Raw genomic sequence first — 22,686 nt, forward strand, 5'->3', positions numbered from 1 at the left:
TGGATTCAAACAGATGACCTACAAAATAGCACAACAAACTAAGTCAATGTCAACTTTTCGAAACTTAGTATGGCACAAATTCGAAATAATTACCCGTATGCCTGGTCCTCGGTTCAAATCTTACAATGTACACCGAATTGAAACATCGATATTAAGTCTCGTACTATGTACATTCAAATGTTCTTTTTAGCCCCCCCCCTCCCGCACAAACGCTACATAGTTCCTGTCTCGGTCAATCTTCCTCTCCTAACCACCTTAGGAAGCTATCGATTTCCAACACATGTTCATTCTTTCTCTCCATATTTCGATCTCTAAGTCTCTCAACTACACAACCCCTTTTTCCACTCTGTTACCAAATGTATTTACCTCACACACCCGCCATTGCACCCCATGCCGAGCTCTCTCTCTCTCCTCTCTCCCTCTCACCCTCTCGCACTAAATACATGCATTGCCTATCTAGCCCCCCAAACTCTCGTGCACACGCACGCACGTTGTATATCAAGGTCACTCCCTCGAGACTGTCTCACTCTTTCTTCCGCACGGCGGGCCACACTCGCTCAATCTCGCTCTCTTTATCTGAGTCTCGTTTAACCTCGTTTTCTTTCACACACAAATGATATATCTCCCTGTTCGGGCCTCGATCGACACACTCTATACTCTCTCACGCAGATTGTCTATCTAGGTCAGTCCATCCAAGCCGTCGCCACTCTTTCGACCTCATGGTGGGCCACGCTCACTCAATCTCTCTCTCTCTCTCTCTCTCTCTCCGTATGTCTCGATTGACTTCGCTCTTTCTCGGACAAAAACGATATATCACCATGTTTGGGCCCAATTCGACCTATTCACATTGTATACTCTCTCACGCACATCGTCTATCTAGGTCACTCTCTCCAACCCGTCTCACTCTTTCGATCGCACGGCGACCCTATGTGATCGGTTGACCTTGCTTCCTCCCACGCACAAAATATATCTACACGTCTGTGACTGGATCATCTCTCAAGCTCTATCTTACAGCCCTCACCCTTGCCAAAAATCTCAATCGGACAATATCTATCCAGAGCATATAAATTTGTTCAATGAATGTCGGACCACACTCACTTTGTCTCTCTATCAATATGTCTCTCGATTGACCTCGCTTTCTCACACCGTATCCTCCACGCGTTGAAGCTACTACCTCTCCATCCCTCGCAAAGCCGGGGCTATTTACATTGTGAGGGGCACTCCATCCTTGGATTAATTTGTGTAGGCATTTATTCCGGTCGGTTTAGATTATATTTTCGTAGCATTCAACCCACAACTACTCCAAACACCGTTGCAACCCACACAACTCCCCTAGTTGATTTCCCTCTGGCTCGGTCATCGCTCTCTCGCACGTCCTTTCTCGCCTTCAACGTCGCACCATGGTATTATTGAAAAAACTATGTTGTTCTCTTTAGTTATTATAAATAAGCTACAAAACTACACACCGATAGTCCACTTGGAATGGAACAAATTTCGACCCACAAATTAAAGTGCTACAAACTACACACCGAGGGGCCCACATGTCATGAAACAAATTTGGACCCATATACAAATTAAAAAAATAAAGGACGAGGATCGAACATGCGACCGGGCCTTCAAGCCGCACGTCAATAGGCAACATACGTAGAATAGCAATGTTTGTTGTACCCCCTTTGTTCACATAATGTTTTTATATTACCATAGCCTAATTAATGGATAATATGTAATATTATTTTTAGTACTATTCGCCTTCACTTACTGGTGGGTTCCATGTGTGCTCTCTCTCTCCTCGCCTTCTGCTTTTAGACGCACAGGCAAACAGGAAGAACTCGCGGGCGATGTTGCCGTTGACCATATCTGGACGCGTTCACAAGTCACGGCACCAGTTTCACGTACTAGCAGCACTAGTCAGTGTGTACGTGCAATGCACGTTAATTTGGAAGTATATTAAGTGCATGCGGATATTAACTACTAGGATATTATTTGCGTGTTGTCATGTGATTAGCACTATTTTTGGCATGAAATTAACTGCACGCTAAACGTGTTAAGCGCTCGACATTGAAGCATTCTAGGTCATTGGATGACAAGGAATACATGTGGCTTGATGACATTTTATATTTAATTTGATACGGCTCTAGCAGAACATTCAATCGATCAAACCATACATTTCGTTCAGTCTGACTCCGACTTTAAATTATACGACGATCGATATAAAATAAATAGAAATGATAAACGTTCGGATTTTAAGCATGGCAATCCGAACGTTTTTCATGGCAAATTTAGATTACGCGGCAGCGGCGGGGGCGTCTCGCAGTGGGAAGCGGCTCCTCTGCCGTGCTCTGTGTGTCGTCGGGCCACTGACCGACGGCGACGGCGGCGTCTTGCGCCGTTGTTGGCGTACTCCTGGACGTTGGCCTAGCTTCAAGGAAGGCCAAAATGTTCTGGACTTTGGAGCGAGTCAACTGGCGGGAGGAGGCGACTGGCGTTGGTGCAAGGAAGCGGTCGACGGCGACCATCCATGCTGCTGAGGGGGGCACTGGCACCCGCGCGGGGACAGGCGCTGTCAACTGCGCGGCGGAGACATTCGTGTGCACGGGCACCGGCACGGGCGCACACGTGAGTGAACGCGTAGGTGCATGCGCTGGCAGGTGCACGGGCACCGGCACGGGCGTGCGCGTCAGTGCACGCGCAGGCGCATGCGCTGGCAGGTGCACGGGCACCGGCACGGGCGTGCGCGTCAGTGCACGCGCAGGCGCATGCGCTGGCAGGTGCACGGGCGCGTGAAAGTCGGCGGGGACCTCCTGGAACCCCGTGCGATCAAGCTCGGCGACAATGTGAGGCTCCCAGCCCATCAATGCCACGGGGATGGGCACTGGCGCAGTCGGGGCGACGGGAGCCGGAACGGGAGCGGGGACAGGCGTGGCGTCTTCCCGCAAGGCCAGTTCAAGCTCGTCCCAAAGCGCCTTATGTTCTTGACTCCGGCTGGGTGTCTTCCTCAGGAAACTGGAACACTAAGGGCAGACCATCGTGATGCGGCATGGCGTACATTTAGGTCAGGCTAGTTGGAGGTAGACGACAGGAGAATCGGAGAGGAAGAGAGAGGATTGTAGCGATATCGGGTAGTGCGGGGTTGATTTTAAACTGCGGCGCCGGCGACATTAAAAGTGGGAGCAGTTGGGACGACGGTGGGCGGCGGAGCCTGGTCAAAGGGCTCGCCTCCCGGTGAGCCTGCACAGCGGTCTGCTCGCACGCCTCCCTGACAGCCGGTGCAGCGGTCTGCTCGCACGCCTCCCGTCGACTCACACGCTTGCTCGGACGGCACCTGCCGATGAGCAGCGGGGACTCGTGACGGCACATAAACGCCCACGGTTTCAATAGTGAAAGCGTTCGCCTTAACGTGACAGGTCTTTGTTCCAAAATAACTTGGCTCTTCATTTGTGCAACTTGTCATAAGCATCTAGTCTCAAATTGAAGAAAAAACTTACAAAGTAATATTTGTGCCATATCACGTGACCTTGCTTAGTTTCAAGAATTTATGCTCACTTTTGGATTTTCTAAAATTTAAGATCCAAGATTCGAAACAATATCATAACCTGCATCATGCAATAAATTTTCAAGCCGTACATCTGTCTTGTTGTATTTGTTAAGAAAGGATTTGGTCAAACATTTTGCTTAGTTAGACTTCAGACAAGTTATATATGCAGAGTAAAAGGATAATCCCTCCGTACCAGTGCATTGCCTGATATATTAACTCAAGTACTAGGCACGAACAAACGGGCTCAATTCTGTGCTCATCCTGGTGTAGTAGTAGTAGTACTAGGCAATGCAGTTGACGGGTGACCTTGACGAGCAGCGACCGAGGGAATTGAACCGTGCTCGGCACGGTAGCTAACGTTGTCTAGTTACTAAAGCATCCCTCCGTTGTTCATCGGTAGTTATTATGGACCGGGGACATGAGGGGAATTTCCTAGGGCTGGAATTCTGGCCGCCACATATTTCGACTTGAAACGCCGAGGCTCGACTGGTTGGGGTTGCCTAATGTGCGTACCACGCACGCCACCAAAAGACACGAGCCCGGTTTTTTTAGGATCAACAGGAGCCAAGGTCTGGCTGGTACGCCTTTGGGTCCTACCATTCGAGAATACGAAAGGATCCTTTTAAATTGCCGAATGAATCTATGTGTATTACAATACTCGTATTTTCCTTGCAAATACTAATCTCAACATGGTAATTGATTTATGACGAGTTGTTGAATTAGAGTGAGTTTGTGATATTGTGATCTCAACGTGGATTTCACATTTCATGGTATCCCTAGTAAGTTTTCCAATGCAAATTCAAATTTAAAAGATGAACAATATGGAGGTGAGAAAACTTTGTATGTATCAAGCATATGACCACACACACACACAGAGACACACACGCACGAACACAACAACAATCCAATAAGTATAGTGCATCTATTTTTCCAAACCATGCATGTATGACACGAATTCAAAAATACTCCTTCTATTCCTAAATATTAGTCTTTTAGAGAGTTCAACAAGTGACTACATACGGAGCAAAATGAGTGAATCTAGACTCTAAAATATGTCTATATACATCTGTATGTGCCACTCCATTTGAAGCCTCTAAAAAGACTAATATTTAGGAACGAAGGGAGTAAAATGTAAGACATCTGTGGTCCTCAGTTCAATATTTCAAATGAACATGAAACTGAAACATGAATATTAAGGCTAGTACTACAGTACATGCAAATGTTGTGTTTAGGCGGAGCTATGATTGTCGGGGGTCAACCCCTCGACCTTAGATAAAATTGTGGAGCTCTGTTTAGGGTTGTTTAGAATATATTTGTCCCCACCCTCCCGTCCACCGATTGGTTGTGCACCCCCCACCCCTCCTCCCCGGGAGAATATCATGTGTCCCCATACCTTAGATGCTATATGCCGATACGAGTTGCTTGGAGCTTGTAGATCTGAGATATAGCAGCTCACATCACTACAAAAAAATACACTTCCGTGATGATACGTGTTTGTCATAGTAGGTCGCGTTTTTTGTCATGCATGTACATCCATGACAAATTTATGGCAGAATCAAGATAGTCATACCTATGCTGTCGTAGAAGTGTTCCATGACATTACCAAAATTATCATCACGGAAGTGTCCACTTCCATGACGATAAATCGCGCGTCACAGAAGTGCTTTCATCAAGGGTGACCGACACGTGACATCCACCGTAACGGAACGCCGTTAAGCTATCGGGTCGGGTTTTGGATCCGATAACCCATTAACAGCCCCGACCAATGGGGATTTTCCACGTGTAAAATCATCATTGGCTAGAGGAAACACGTGTCGGCTCATCGTTGGGACAGATGTCATCCAGTCACTGGATAGAAGGCGCCTATGATACGTCGACACGTGGCACGGCCCAACAGTGGCCCATTCCTGTGAAAAGGCCGGCCCGTTTGACTTGGTCAAAACACTACAAAAAATATACACTTCCGTGATGATACGTGTTTGTCACAGTAGGTCGCGTTTTCTGTCATGCATGTACATCCATGACAAAATTTATGACAGAATCAAGATAGTCATACCTGTGCTGTCGTAGAAGTGTTCCATGACATTGCCAAAATTATCATCACGGAAGTGTCCACTTCCATGACGATAAATCGCGCGTCAAAGAAGTGCTTTCGTCAAGGGTGACCGACACGTGGCATCCACCGTAACGGAACGCCGTTAACCTATCGGGTCGGGTTTTGGATCCGATAACCCGTTAACAACCCCGACAAATGGGGATTTTCCACGTGTAAAATCATCATTGGCTGGAGGATACACGTGTCGGCTCATCGTTGGGACAGATGTCATCCACTCATTGGACGGAAGGCGCCTATGATACGTCGACACGTGGCACGGCCCAACAGAGGCCCATTCCTGTGAAAAGGCCGGCCCGTTTGACTTGGTCAAAAGGTGGCGGGCCGGCCCATGGAAAGCCTGTTAACGGCTTGTTCGCATATAGCCCATTTACAGCCTGCTAACCCAAGGCCCGTTACGCCCTATCCGAATTAGGCCCAGTAGCGTCATCTGGGCCATCCAATATGATTCCAGCCCGTTTTCACTTCTGGCCCATGGATGGCCCATGACGTCTTTCGACCCATATGAGGCCCTATGTTACTCTTGGCCTATTAACGGCCCGTGGTGAAATTGGCCCGTAATGAACAGTGTATTTCTTTACACCCATTAACGGCCCGTGGTGAAACTGGCCCGTAATGAACAGTGTATCACTTTATACCCATTAACGGCTCGTTATTCCGTTGGGCCGTTTCCAGCCCATGTTATCTTTCGACCTTCTTAGAGCCCATTTATTCTTGGGCTCATTTCCAGCATTCGTTTACTTACGGCCCGTTACTGTCATTTTTTGCTTGTGGGCCAAATTCAGCCCGTGGTTACAGTCGGCCCGTTTGTGGTCCGTTAATACGTTGGGCCGTTTTCATAGCGTCATCAAATACGGCCTATTAACGATGGCCCGTTATGGTCGGCCCATGAACGGACGATTCCAACTCTAGCCCGTTTACGGCCATAATGCGGCCTGTTATTGGCCCATGTTTGGCCAATCGATCATACGGCACGTATAAGGCCCATTGATGATACGGCCCATAGAAGGCCCATTGTTTCTACGGCCCGTAGGAGGCCCATTATTTCTACGGCCCGTAGAAGGCCTACTATTTCTAGGGCCCATAGAAGGCCCACTGTTTCTACGGCCCGTAGGAGGCCCCGTGTCACTACAGTAAATATTAGCCCATGGTTATTGTGGCCTAGTTTTAGAAAATAGGTTATTGCAGCCACTAGCAAACCGCGGAAAAAGAACTGCACTGACTACAAGCAAACAAATAAACAAGACAACAAGGAAATAAATAAGCAAGCAACTTATGCTAGGCTATCATGGCTATTACACATATTACATCCACTGGGCATCAAAGTTCGCCACCAGTGCAAATATAGGGAACAAAGCAGCATATAAACGCCGCAGCAAAACAAGTCCAGAACTGAACCCACTTCGGAAGAGTTCAAGAAACAATATCCTGGGTACCCATAATGCTGGCAAGATGCTTAGCAAGCTTATTAACTTTCTCTTGTTTGGCGCTTAAATCCTCCAGCGCTTGCTGTTGCACAAGAAAGTACGCATCTGAATTCTGCAGGGACTTCCTCAGTCCTTTGGCTTCTTGCCGCAGCACAGCTGAGTGATGCCTTTCAGCTTGTAGCTGAGACTGAAGAAGCCAAAGTGATTCAGGCAGCGAGTTCGAAGAGCTTGTGCCAGCGGTACTGGCCAGTAACTCGAACACTACATCAACGTAGGACTGTGGAGTTTTCTCACTGTCTACAAGATCGTTTTTATCACCTTTCTTGGAGACCAACAGGGTTGTCTCACTATCTTGAACCTTATCTGCATTACTTTCTCTACCATTGCATAGTGGGGTGCTCTTCTCCAATATTCTGTTTGCATACTACAAGAGAAACAAGCAGACACATCACATGTTTAGCTTGTAGTATACGAAACTCATTTTGGTAAACCGGATCAGTAGTAAGGTGGACAGGATAACAACATGAAACAAACATATATCTATGTACTATGGTCACTGTATTGTCCATATCATTCTAGTTTATGTTCCCTAATCAAGATAGAGACACAGTTCAACTCATATATTTTTAAGACACAGCAGCATAGACAGAATATAAGTGTGAGAAACTACACAGCATTGGCAGCACTTGTAATGTGCATCACATGAGAACATAACTGTTTATACAACTTAAACTGAAATCAACATAGAGCAAGAAGTTAGAACAGCAATCCAGTTAAAGAAATAGGTTTAAAACATGCATGTTGCGCCATTGGAGTTTCAGTTGGATCCTTCAAATTCGAAAGTAGTTGGTATGTGTAAATACAGTGATGCAACAGCAAAGGAGTATGGACCATAGCTACGGAATCTGACCTGAGAACAGTTGCTCTTCTGCTTTAAACGTGGAGTTTGGGTTAGCTGTGGTGGTCTTCGTGCTTTGGGCACTGCAGTACCTTTACAAACTGCTCGTGTGGGGGTACTCTGTGGTGGACATGGTGCTTTGTCAACTATAAGTGGGTTACTATCCGCTAGGGTTGCGGTTAGATGGGTTGTAGCTGGTTCTCTGCCCAACGGTGTAAGTGTGCAATCTGGAAGAGTCTCGATTATGTGTGGTGGGGCTAGTTTGTGGGCCAGTACAACCATGGTGCAATCTGGAAGAGTCTCGACGGGTAGCACTGTCTTTTGTGAAGAACGGGTTTTTGCTCCCTTAGATACTGCCATCACCCCCTCCAATTCAAATGGCTGATAAACAAGAAAAGAAATTGAATGTACAGACATTGTATGATAGACAGATGTGGTAATTCACATATATGTTGTCTAACCAAACAGGACAGCATGACACAATTTCACATATATGATGCCTAACTAAACAGGATAGCATGACACAGTTTCAGATATATGATGGATAACTTAACAGGATATAATGGTATAATTCAACATATGATGAGTACCTAAACAGGATGACATGACAAAACTATATGATGTCTTTCTAAAATAGGTTGGGATGAAATAATTCACATACATGTTGTCTAAGTATACAGGATGGCATGATATAATTGACATAATTGATTCATATACTAAGCAGCTGGCACTCGCATGTATGATCTCTAAACTAAGCAGATAGAATTCAATATTGTGCATATGATGTCTAAACTAAGCAATGCAAGACACCATATGCATCATATGAGAAATATAAACATTGCAACTTAGAGCATACACCTCAAGTGAGATATAGGACTGGTCATCTGTCTCTGAATCCTCCTCTGAGGAGCTCCCTGTAACCATCGAGATATATGCTTCAACAGGTACCATTGCCTGCTCTGAAGACCTTGTTTTCACTCCAGATTTTTCAATAACCGGCTCAAATGGCTGATACACATGAAGAGTAGTTCAATATACACAGATTGTCGACAAATGGAATACGTAATGAAAAAAAAGATGGCATGAGATAATTCACATATATGATGCCTGGCTCCATGGCGGTGCATAATTCACATATAAGATAACTGGCTGAAAAACATGGCATTGCATAATTCACATATCTGGTATAGAAAGCAAACAGGAGGAATTCACACAAAGCATGTCTAATCTAAGCAGATGGCATGGCAATGCAAGACACCATATGCATGATATGAGCAATATAACCCAGCCAAGTTAGAGCATGCACCTCGGGGGGGGGGGGATACGACTGGTCATCTCTCTCTGAATCCTCCTCTGAGGAGCTATCTGTAACCAGCAAGAAATCTGCATCGACAGGTAGCACTAACTTCTCAGAAGACCTTGTTTTCACTCCAGATTTTCCCATGACCGACTCAAATGGCTGATGCACAGGAAGAGTAGATGAATGTATAAACATTGTTGACAAATGGAATACATTATGGAAGAAAATATGGCACAATACAATTCACATATACGATGACTGGCTAAACAGGATGGCATTGCATGATTCACGTATATGATGCCTGGCTAAAGAAGTGGCATTGCATAATTCCCATATACTCCCTCCGTTCCTAAATATTTGTCTTTTTAGAGATTTCAAATGGACTACCACATACGGATGTATATAGACATATTTTAGTGTGTAGATTCACTCATTTTGTTCCGTATGTAGTCACTTGTTGAAATCTCTAAAAAGACAAATATTTAGGAATGGCGGGAGTATGATATAGAAACCAAACAGGTGGCATTCACAAAAAGCAAATCTAAACTAAGCTGATGACATATAAGATGTATAATGTAAGCAATGCAAGGCGCCATATGCATGATATGACCAACATCAGCATGCCAAGCTAGAGCAAACACCTCAGGTGGTAAACATGCGTGGTCGGCTCCTTCTGAATCTCCATCTGAAGAGTTATCTTCCTCTAGAATACAATCTGGAAATGCAGGAGGGGGCCACTTCGCCCACCATGGAGCGGCGTCTGCATGACATTATATTCGCACGCAACGGTCTTCTCTTTTTCTCTACATGTTCAGTACGATTGTGTATAATATCTGACATGCATAATAAAAAAAATAGATAGATTTTGTAAGGCCTAAGGGGTGCATGCAAAAATCAAGACTGATGGTAGCAAACGAGTGGATGGATCCAAAACTAATGATAGCAGGTAGATTATAGCTTCAGTTTAAAAAGATAGACAATGGATCATCTATTGTTTGTTGCCCACCCAACATGAACCACATAGAAGACCCCAGATGAACCAGATAGTAGACAGATACTATTCGTTGCTGGCTCGATATGAGACCCATGGGCAATTCAAAACTCAAGATTGAACGATAAAGTAGCAGGTAATAATAACCGATGTATAACATAAGCAAACACGAAAGACTGCGACCTCTCTTCCGGAGCTGTGTAGTCCTCATGTTCATCTGCTCAGTCAATGATGGTAATGCAGTTGGCGTGGCTGCCGGCAACGGGGAAGATGATCTGAGGCGGCGAAAGGAAGTCTGCAGGGGGGATCTCTGCTGTAGTGAACGCTTCTGTCGATGGTGCACCTCAGGTGGGGTGGATGACAGCACGGCAGGAGCAGGACATAACACACAGAGTTTTCTTTGACGCCTATGTGAAAATGAAGTAAATCTATAAGGGCTCCTTAGAATTGGAGGATTCTATAAATGCAGGGACAGGAAAAACACAGGAATAGGATAGGAATGCACGTGCAAAACAGAGCATTTGGAAACATAGGATTTCAGTCAACCTGGGTGTTTGGCTCACATGAATTGGAAGAACAGAGGAATGGAGAAACAAAGTGATGCGACGAGTGTACAACCTCTTTGGCATAGCCTTGTGGACCTCAGCATCATTGGGTTGGACGTGGAGGATGGTGATGATGCTGGTGTGACTGTCGGAGGCGGGGAAGAAGATCCGAGGCCTCTGGAAATGGCGCCGAGGGTACTGCTCCGCTGTGATGGACGGTTCCGTCATTGGAGCAGCTCCGCTAAGGTGTACGGCGATGAGGCTGAAGCATGGCAAGACAGACAACGTTAATCTAAAGTGGGACCCTAATATCATTTGCAATAGATGATGTAAAATACATCACCAAAAAGTGCTAGATGTAAAACGCATCAGCCGCACCACGGCCGCTCCGACAGATGATGTACGTACTGTTCACTCTGAACTTAACTGAAGAAAATGAACTTCACAGTCGAAACTGAATTTTACTGTCGAAACTGATTGAACTAGTAACAGAGCATTGCAATAGATGTGTAGGGCGTTCGAGCACTAGTAGCAGAGAAGCAGTGATCTAAATCAGCAGACGCTCGAGCAGGGAACGCACTAGCAGAGAGCAAGTTGTGCAGTAGCACCGCGAGCGAGTGCTAAAGCAGCAACTCCTGTAGCCGCCGGAGGTCGTGCAGCAGCAGCAGCAGCAACGCAAGCGAGAGCAAGAGTGGAGCAGCAGCACGAACGAAAGCAGGAGCAGTGCAGCAGTGCGACCGACAGCAAGAACAGAGCCGCAGCGCGAGCGAGAGCCGGAGCAGCTACAGCTAGTGCCGTTGTGGAAGTCGCCGTCGAGGAAGCAACGACATGGGGGGAGACGTCGTGGATGATGTGGCCGGTGACGGCGCCGTCGATGGAGACACGCCATGTCTGCTCGGTATCGAGCACCGGCAGCCCCGTGAGATCGAATAAAAGATAAAATGCAGCGGTGAGTGCAGAACCTCCTTGGTGGCGCCGAGTTGGCCTCGGCTTCATCGGAGGAATTGGTGAGGGTGCTGCGGTTCCGGTTTGGCAGGTCAAGACGGCGCTGTGGGGATTGAGGTGGCACGATAGACGAGGTGAACGTCGGGGCAGCTCCTTGGAGGTGGAGGACGGGGCGGCTGATCCGGCGGGACAACGAGATCGACAACGGATCCTCATCCGGTGCGGTGGATGAGGGACGGCGAGCTGTTGCGGTGGACGACGTAGTCGGGGAAGAGTCTCCGGCTGGGCGGCGGTCGGGAGGCCGACGGAGGAGCGTGGGGTTTCGCGGGTTTTGGCGGCCTCGGTGTACGAATGGGGGGGGCGAAGGGGGAGGGGGAGCCAAGCTTAGGGACGCGCTTGTCCGAAATGTAGGGTAAGTTACCAGCGTACCCCCACCGGTTTTGACACCGCGACGTGGAGCTTCATTTCCGGCTGAGGGGTAGAAGGGGGATTTCGCATGTCTGGGCTGCGGGAGCGATTTCGGATGAGGAGGGAGTTCTCACACGCGTCCAAATTTCGGGATAACAAGGCGCGGCGCGGGTTGAAGAAGCGGGAGTTTCAAAGGAGGTGAGACAAAAGATACTCGAGCTTGAAAATTTCGGGATAACAAGGTGCGGATTCCTTGTTCGGCAGAACAAACTTAACGTGTAAAAAAACAATTCATACAAGACACAAGAGAGTCATGTCCCCTTTTACTATATTGCGATAGATGCCATTGAAAAAACTACAAGAAAAATGTAAAAAAAATTGGGAGAACAAGATTACCCTGCACAGTACCAAATCGATTCACACTTCCCTCAAAAACAACAAAAAACAAATCAATTCCCACCAAAGAAAGAGTAATGTCCCTTTTTATATGATTACAGATGCCATGATCTCGAATTTCAATTTTTGAATCCATGTTATGTTGAATTCGAATATGTCGTTAGGTGACCTTGCAGTTTATAATTGATGTAGTCGTACATTTTGATCTTCCATCATATATGAACATTTTACTCCACCATGTGAACATATATATATTGTCGTCTACCATATGGACTAAATTTGAATCAATTTTCCATATATATTGTCGTCTACCATCATATATGTTTTCTTCATTCCAGCCTCGCAACATTGATCTTCCACAGAAAGATAAGGACGATTAATTGTCTTACATAATTAGAAAGATAATTAAAAAAGCCACATGCGGCTGCGCCCGAAATACACAAGGGCAAAAGAAGAAGGAAGACAAGGATCTGGCTCGCTGATCTCTACTTTCTTGACGCGTTGCTGCAGGCCACGGGAACTAGTCTCCGCGGCGAGCGGTGATGAGCTCTTTCGTGTCCTCAAGACGCTGCTTGAGAACATCCACGGATTCCTCCACCAGCCTTTGGCGCTCGGTGCGGAGCATGTCATTCTCATCCATAACTTTCTTGACGATGACGCCGGTCCTCTGCAACAAGGCACTGGTCTCCTCCTGCTGGTCTGCACTTCGGACGATCTTCTCCCTCAGTAGGTCGCGCTCGGCCCGGAGCCTCTCATTTCCCTCCCTTAGTTGCCGGATGACGCCGGTAGCCTGTTCAAACGAGGCTTTCATGTCGTCCTGCAACCTCGCCCAGCCGGAGATCTGATACATCTGGCTATGGACAACCGCCTACATGCGCATGTAACAGTCATCGCCTGCCCGCGATAAATTTTCCCAGGCAGCCGCGGCGCGGCGGGACATCTCTGCTGCTTCCGCGGTGTGGCCGGACTAGTTTGCTGCATCGACGGTGCGGCGGGACCTCCGTGTTGCTTCAGCGGCGCGGCGGGACATGTCGGCTGCTCTCGTAGCTAGGCGGGACATCTCTCGTGCTTCCGCTTCCATGCTCGCCTCTCCCTGGTGGCAATCTCTCGACCCAGAACTCACGCTGGCCATGGCAGACGCAAGGGAAGGATGCTGAATGACTTGTTTGTTTTTGTGGATGAGGAGTTGAGGAGGAATGTGCAGTCATCTTGGCATACTAGTATTTATAACCGAGTACTAATACGCTCCTAAGTGGGAAACCGTTTAGGTTGTGATCGGTGTGAACAGGTTTGCAATTCAATATAGCGTGGTACTAATACGCTCCTAAGTGGGAAACCGTTTAGGTTGTGATCGGTGTGAACAGGTTTGCAATTCAATATGATGGCGTGGAGTAATTTGGAATGTGACGAGATGCAAGCTCAAAATTTATTGACGGTTCTAGTTTCGAAGTGCGACACTATTCCCGGATGGAGTACTTCTTTTTCTACACCCTCCTTTCCGGTTTTATAGGGCTTATCTCAAAATTTTAGTTTTTCCATTTTATAAGGCTCAATTTGGTTGTTCCCCAACACATTTTCAGATTCCAAGGTGCATTAAATCATTGCATGCAAGTATTAAGAGAAAATGGACCAATGCATGTACTTTATGCATGCATTGCAATTAATGCATTGATAAACATAATTTTTTGAGAAAAACAAGAGCATTAATTACTAAGATAAACAGAAGGCACTGTAGAAACATTTAGGACGTGAGCTTGTCAATCTGAATGTGGAGGGACACAAGCTTAGCCCCGGCCAGCAGCTTGGGCAGAACTGTCAAGAAGGTCAGCTCCTGCACGTCGACGTCACTGGGATCCTTGCTGCTTGTCACCTCCATTTCCACCTTGGCGACGTCGGTCATGCCTTTGGGCTCCCCCGGCGGGCCGTTCGCCCACAGCTTGGCCACGTAGTGCGGCAGTGGGGACGCCCCCGCTCTGATGCAGACGACCGACACGACGATAGGCGCACCGATGTCGAGCGTGCCGCCGACCAAGAAAAACGCGCGGCGGTCCTCCTCTGCGAACAGCAAGAGCCGTGGCTCCAATAGTGGCACTTGCAGCTGGAGCACCTTGCCGTACTGGATCCTGTGCACGGGCATGGGATGCGCGGTGCTGATGTGGTGGTAGAGCGCCGGCGGCGGGCCTTCGTAGCCGCAGACGGGCACGGGGCATTTGCAGGGCACGAGCGGACACACGCTCTGGTGATCGGCGAGCTTGTGGTAAGTGACGTAGAGCCCACAGCCTTCGTGCGGGCACTCCACCCTTACCGATGAAAGGACGGAGTCCACCGCCGTGTTCCGCACGTCGAAGCCACCGCCGCGCTCGCACTTCTGGCACTGCCGCTGGTTCCCGGGGCGCTCGACGCGGCAGTCCGCGCAGGCCAGGTGCCCTCCCTTGCACTGCAGAAATCAATCGAACAGCACATCAATCAAGAAACCTGCACCTTGCTCAATCAGCCGAACGGACGAGGTGTATTCGAACCTCATACACTGGAGGCGTCAAGGGGCGGAGGCACAAGGGGCAGTGGAGCACGGTGAGGTCCATCGAGACCTTAGAGAGCTCCATCGTCGGGTCCTGTTCGGTCTGCATGATCTCGCCCTCCTCAAGCACAACCATCTCTCGACTTGGGCCGGGGTATTACAAAGCTTTACCGTCACATATTTTATACTACTTCAAGGTGCATTAAATCAACACATGCAAGTATCAAAAGGAGAGTCACGGCATGCATGCATGCATTGTAACTAATGCATAGGTAAACGTAAATTATTGAAATATATCAAGTGCAGTGCTTTGATGTGTCGCGTCAACTCATACATCAAGAGAAGTTTGATTATCCTCTCCCTCGCGGACTTAACTGCACCTGCCTTTGGCTGTATGACAGGTTGGCCACACACCTGTCGGGCCCACCTGTCATAGACGCAAAGGCAGGAGCGTCCCTCCCTCGCCCATGAGCGTGGTGGCTGGCAACACTAGGAGAAGCTTTCGCTACACGCTCTCCCTCCCGCATGCGGTGGACATGCAGCAGTTCAATCGGTGTCAGATGGCCAGAAGCGTATTGTAGTACTCCTCCAGTGCAGTAGTACTCCATCATTGTTCGACTTCCCGAAGAGGCGAAGAGCCAAGCGCAGCCCGGACGCTCGTGTGGCAGTTTCATGTGTAGAGTAGTCTAGGATAGCGTGTACCGTGCCTGTAAGCTTAAAATCGTTGGGGTCGGCTCCATGCTATGTGGCCGTCTCGAAGTTTAAAAAAAATTAAAATAGTCTTCTGGCCCTACCTGACACCCCGGTGATTGTAGTTTGCACGCTCATCTGGTCAAGACAGGAATATATATATATATATTTTAATTTGTTTTTTTGAAAAGGGGGGACTCCCCGGCCTCTGCATCAGAATGATGCATACGGCCACATATATTTTAATTTGTGGTGGGTAAATGTTAGAGGTTGCAGCAAATATATTGTACACTGCGGGTCTTTCAGCCAAGTTTAGAGGCAAGCATGTGGGGCCAGTGCTATGATGTGTCGTGTCAACTCGTACAACGAGGAGAAGCCTGATTTTACTACACGCCTTCTCCCTCACCCATGCACGCGGTTGCTCGCAAACGAGGACAGGCTTTTGCTTAGTAGTACTTCTACAACAAGCTATCCGTCCCGCTCGCGGTGGACGGACATGCAGCAGTGGATTCGACACTGTAGAAGCAGTAGTAGTAACATCATTGTTCGTCTTCTCGAAGACGCGAAGAGCCAAGCGCAAACCGAACGTTGCAGTTGCGAACATTGGAGCACGCATATAGCCAGGCTCTTGCATGAGACAAAATTGCTATGTGAGCCCACTATTGTACTAGTACGTACAACTACTTGCTAGTATAGCCCTGTAAACCAGAAAGGAGTATTTGCCCTTCTAGAGATTTCAACAAGTGACTAGACTACACCGAGATGGAGTACATATGGAGCAAAATGAGTGAATCTACACCGTAAATAAATACGTACTAGTTCTATCGTTTTCCTCTCCGAGGTGCACAATATTGAGTATACTGACTAGTCTCTTTTTGACACGCATTTACGTTTTTTTACACAGTATAGACGCAAGCGCTCATATACACGCGCATACACTCACCCCTATGAACGCACACACGCACGACACTATCATCTTGAAATTTACGAAGTCACCATAGGCACCTCGTCGTCGACGGGTCCATAGGTGCTTGAATGCCAAGGAGGGAGAGGGTAGCGGTTCCTGAGACGTTGAATGGTCAATGATGCATCCTCAATTACATGCAGAGGGAATTAATTGGAGAAGCAGAATAGAGCCAGCACGATGTGAATGCAACACAGTTTGAACTCTCATATAATAAAGGCGCCCCACCACTCCAATCCATCTACTCCCAAGTCTCTGCGCAACACTGCTCACTCCAATCCAAGACCAAGTGACCAGAAGCCACAAGCACCTATGGAGGCGATGGACGCGAGTGGCAGTCGACTGTGCCAAATCATCCAAGAGGTAAAGCTACTTCATGCATTCGAATCTAGGGCTTTGTCCAAACAACGAAGAAAGGGGGGAAAGTTGTAGCATGAATCTAGGACTTGATTCAAAGAGGAAATAATATGGTGAAAGTAGTAGAGACCGGATAGCCAACCGGTCTCTTGGTTGAAAAGGGAAATAATGGGAAAACGCAGTACAAACTGGATAAGGAACATATCTATTATTGGTTGAAAAAAAGGATAGAAAGTGGCGGCTGGTGGACAAGTCAACAGAGTATGTCCAGGATTAGATTTGCTGCCATCACATAGTAAAAGGTCTCCAGGATTAGATTTGCTGCCCTCACATAGTAAAAGGTCTCAGGATTAGATTTGCTGCCCTCACATAGTAAAAGGTCTCAGGATTAGATTTGCTGCCCTCACATAGTAAAAGGTCTCCAGGATTAGATTTGCTGCCCTCACATAGTAAAAGGTCTCCAGGATTAGATTTGCTGCCCTCACATAGTAAAAGGTCTCCAGGATTAGATTTGCTGTCCTCACATAGTAAAAGGTCTCCAGGATTAGGTTTGCTGCCCTCACATAGCATGAACAAACTCGGCATCACCACTTTATGCCTCCTTGTAGGTACATTGTGCTGATGCGTCCACTGTCGCATGTCCTTATACCAACCTTTTGTTGTTGTTGTTAATGTAAGGGCGCATGTAAAATGAAGCGATCACACTATTACCTTAGGGACATGTCTAACCAGTGTTATTGTGAATCTAATGCCTCCAGTGATAAGATGCAATTAAACTATGTTACAAATGGCACTCCTGTTGTTTTCCCCAGTATGATAAGTAAGTTGCTCCTTTACGCTGATGGTGTCCTCGTGTCCCCACGGTCCCATGCCCTTAAACCAACTCTTTAGCTGCTGTTGATTTACTGTGTCTGGTAAACAAGCAATGCCACCATTAAAGTAATCCCATATTTTAGGAATCTCATTGTTGATCGTAATGCTTCTGGTAACATAAAGCATTGCTGACGTTTTAAAATTTCTACTGTCCTTGCGTGATTGCCATGAACATAATTAAGATGCTTCTTTTCATTTTGTATATGTTTCGTATATTCTTATTGACCAGCAACTGTTTACTTCCTATCTTTTTGTGCAGATAGGGATATCCATTTCACCTTGTTGCTATTGTGACCTTTTGGTGAACTGCACAAAACACTTTTTTGGAATGAGTGTCTTGTGCAGTTCAACTAAAATGTTACATGGGCAACATCTCTCAATTTTGGTGGAACTGCACAAAATGGTGATTGGAGTTTCCAAAGTCTCTGTCAAATTCTGCTGGTAATCTCGTGCAACATTTTATTAGCCTTTGCAAGATGAGCCGTAGCTGAATGATGCAATCTTTGCTTCATTTCAGGCGAACTGCAGAAAAAGTGGCATGAATTGAATCATCGAGTGGAGCTGCAGGTTGACTTCCATAAGTGCCAGTATTATAGTAATCATGCTCTTTATTATCCGCGCTGTGTAAACAGGAATACTCAACTACAGATGTTGTGACGGTCAAGATCATTCGCCAAGTTCTTCGATATGACATGGCTAGCCAAGATGGATTTAATCCCGATATTCACTTTATCAAAAGGCTCTAATGGGTTGGTTCTGAATCTTGCAAGCTGGGAATCAGTGAGATGTGTAGGCATCTTTGTTGTACTTATTATTTGAATCTTATTTGTTGGTTCTGAATCTTGCAAGCTGCGAATCAATGAGATGTGTAGGCATCTTTGTTGTACTTATTATTTGGATCTTATTTGTTGGTTCTGAATCTTGCAAGCTGGGAATCAATGAGATGTGTAGGCATCTTTGTTGTACTTATTATTTGGATCTTATTTGTTGGTTCTGAATCTTGCAAGCTGGGAAACACGGCATGATGATGCAGAGGACAACAACCATAACAAACAGTTCAAACTTGGTAGTATTATCTTTGTGAAAGTGCGACAAATGTGCTGATCGTGAGCGTCCTGAGAATAATAATTCTAATTGTTGTGCATGTTGATGCTGTGGCACTGATAGAACGAGCGAATGCATTGCTTGTTTTAAGTATAAATTTCTATTAAAGCTAATTAAATTTAAGTAAAGTGAACACTAACTCCTGTTATTACAGTACCAATACAGACCCGCTCGTGAACCGACGTGTGGCCGAGGGTGCATCTTCTGCTGGGCGTGCTGCGGACGAGGAAGGGGTAGTAACTGTTGTCGCCTGTACACACTGAGCTTACTGTTGAATCCAGTTCCCCAAGAGCTGAAAAACGAACTGCTGCCGCCACCTACACACTCGTTCACTCGAAGAGACTCCAATGGCGATCCGAGGGGTGAGCCTGCTAGATATGGACTTCAGCAAGGAGTTCCCCTTTGAGTTCGCCGTTCAGTCCTATGGCTCCACCAAGTTGAATGTGATGTACACCAACGATACAGACTCGGTGAAGCTCTGCCTCGCCTCAGTCCTATGGCTACACCAGGTTCTGGAGCATTCGCTCGTTTCATCGGCAGCGCTGACTGCACCTTCGCTACGGTGGAGAGAAGGAAGAACGCAACGATTCGGCCATCTGGTGCAACAAGCTTGTCGACATCCAGAAGCAATACAAGATCATCAGCAACGGGCAGGAGAAGGACTCCGTGGTTGACCTCGCTGAGACCATCATCGACCCCTGATACGACAACATGAAAGAAGACGACCTGAACACGTGGGAGGTACCCTGAATCTAGCCTACATAACCTACACGGCCAAGGATGCATACGCATGCTACGACATGTACTGGCAGATCTTGGACATGAGGGCGTGTCTGCTTCCCGTAACCGACGAGTACACGGACAGCCGCAGCGTCATGATCAAGCGTGCCGGGAAGGTCTAGATGTTGTACTTTATCTGTTTATAAGCACCTTTATCATCTGAGTGTTTCATGCATTAGCCTATGTGTCGGAATTATCTGTTTTGTCCGAAATATTTCTTTTAAGAACCCATTAATCTGATTGCTTTTTTTAGTGGCTATTTGCTTATGTATGTAAACTAGTTCACTTGTCCGTAAAAATAAAACTAGTTCACTCGGCTATCGTGCTTTGAATCTCCTTCCTCCCAACATATTCCCCTCCTCAGGTGGACCCAGCAGGTCTCTGAATTTTCTCCCACTTTCTTTTTCGATGTAAACTGAGTTTTCTCCCAGTACTTTCCCCTAGAACCAACTCAACTGTCCCACGTCTAGCCTACAAAATAATAATACCCCACGTACTATTAAATCATCAAATTAAAATGATATTTTATTTCGTAAGTTGAAAGTTCTTACAAAATAATAATAATAATTGTTTATATATAACTTGGCAAGTTAACTCCTAGTGATTGCGTACATAAGCTTGCAAAGATTTTACTGACGTGCAATCATGTGTTTATGTTTTTATAACATTTCTCTGTCTAGGCCAACATGATATTTTCACCCAGCCCAGCAAGTCCGCGGATTTCGAGAAAAATGAAAATGGGATTTAAACGGGCTGCATAGATGCTACATCGTTGTTTCACCCAGCCCACCAAATGGACTAAAAAACAAATGGACTGGCTAACATGTGGGCCAGTAGGTCGAAGCCTAAGAAGGCGTTGGATTTACATACAACGGCCAGCATTCTTCTTCAATCTCTCGTCTTCTTCCCCAGCGCTGCCGGAACCGCCTGCTCCAGCCCTCGGCGTCTAGCGGCGTTGTTTTGCGCTCCTCAGCGAAACGCTACCCCGCCGACGGCCAGGCCATCCCTCCACTCCGCACCTCCTATTATTCTCTGCCAAGTGTAGGCCCACCCCGCCCCCGAACCAGTCAAGTTTCCCACTCCTCTCCGTCTGCAACTCGACTGCCGCGTCTTCCTGTCACGACCGGTTTTCCAATAAAAATATTTATTGAGAAACCGATCCCTTTTACGGACTAGTAGAGAAGAATTCTCCTCACTGGTAGACAATTTCTTGATCACAGAAGAAAAACTAGGAGTACTAAATATAATACAAGGTTGAGCGGAGATTGCTCAACAATTTATTACAAACGCGCCAATATTACACATAAAGGCGGATAGGGTGGCATAACTACTGACTCACAATAAAAGCGGTGGTGGATATGTCACAGTGAAGTGGGTGACATGACTCCTGAATCTAACAGCTCTTCGAGCGTCAGAGTGAGGCTCGAGGATACTTATTGTGGGTGGCGGAAGCGTATATAATACAAGTGACCAATATCCAGGATCGCACGGGACTGACTGGGATTCCTCTAGGCGTCGGACTCACTATCAAACTCTTCATCCATGAGATCGCCTTCGTCAACATCTGGCCAAATCAACAAGCCAGGTGAGTACTATGAAAGTACTCGCAAGACAGTTCGGACATAAGATATAACAAATGTAAACATGATGCATATGAACAGATTAACAAAGTGCACTCAGAGAATGAGATAGCAATGCATGGGAAAAAGAAAAGGGAAGTCGAGCGGTAGTCCTCCCGAAATCCCAGTGTAGTACTGAAGGCCAATCGAGTGTCTGAATGACTCCTCGAAAAGATACAAATGAAATAACAATGCCGCAGTCGGGCGTCAAGGAGACACCACATAAAGGGCTTATAATGGAATATAACTGACAGTGCGTGCCACAGTCGGACGTCTGAGCGACATCACGTAAAGGGCTTATATCGAAAGTAAATAACAAGAGTGCCACAGTCGGACGTCTAAGCGACATCACATAAAGGGCTTATATCAAAAGTAAATGACAAGAGTGCCACAGTCGGACGTCTAAGCGACATCACATAAAGGGCTTATATTGAAAGTAAATGACAAGAGTGCCACAGTCGGACGTCTAAGCGACATCACATAAAGGGCTTATATTTCATAACTTAATATTTCAGTAGCTCATGAATTTAAAATATTGCAAGGGAATATTCAGATACGAGATAAATAAAAGGTTAGTCCATCCACAGGAATAACAATTCTACCGGGTTTACCACTCAAGCTTGTTCACCGGGGACTTACCACGAGGACTGACATAGATATGGATAAACTGGCCATGGTCCTTGACCATGGACACGATGACTCGGAAGGGTTTGACTCTGCAGAGTTTGTACTATTTAACCACAGCCAACGGATTTCAGTAGTCACTAGGGACTAGTTCCGTTTACGGTGTTTTAGGAGAAACACATCTAACCAGTACACACCCATTCAACATTCTGATGCCAGGAATCACCCTCAGCAACGTTCAAGAAAAACTTCGAGACGGGGAGGCTACAACCTCGCGTAGCATGGGATCAAATTTATACCGCGCGCTCTAAGGGGTGCCCCCCTCTCGGTCCCAACCGGAAACACCCATGCCCCCTGACCGGATGACTGGCTTTAATCCAGGGCCATGGAACCCTCATCCCGCCCCCCCCCCCTATTTGGTGTGTACAAGGAAAGAGGTTAACAACTTACTAAATCGTATTCTTTGCAGAAAACATGTGGCAGCACGAAAGGGGAAGAACGGTAACGTGACTCAGTCCACGTTAACGTCGGAGTTTAATCGGATAACGTAAGGCTCGCATGCTACAACAATACCACCTTACTGCCTTTCATGTCACCAC

The sequence above is a fragment of the Aegilops tauschii genome, chromosome 3 (genome assembly GCF_002575655.3).
Source record: "Aegilops tauschii subsp. strangulata cultivar AL8/78 chromosome 3, Aet v6.0, whole genome shotgun sequence".
Lineage (NCBI taxonomy): Eukaryota > Viridiplantae > Streptophyta > Magnoliopsida > Poales > Poaceae > Aegilops > Aegilops tauschii.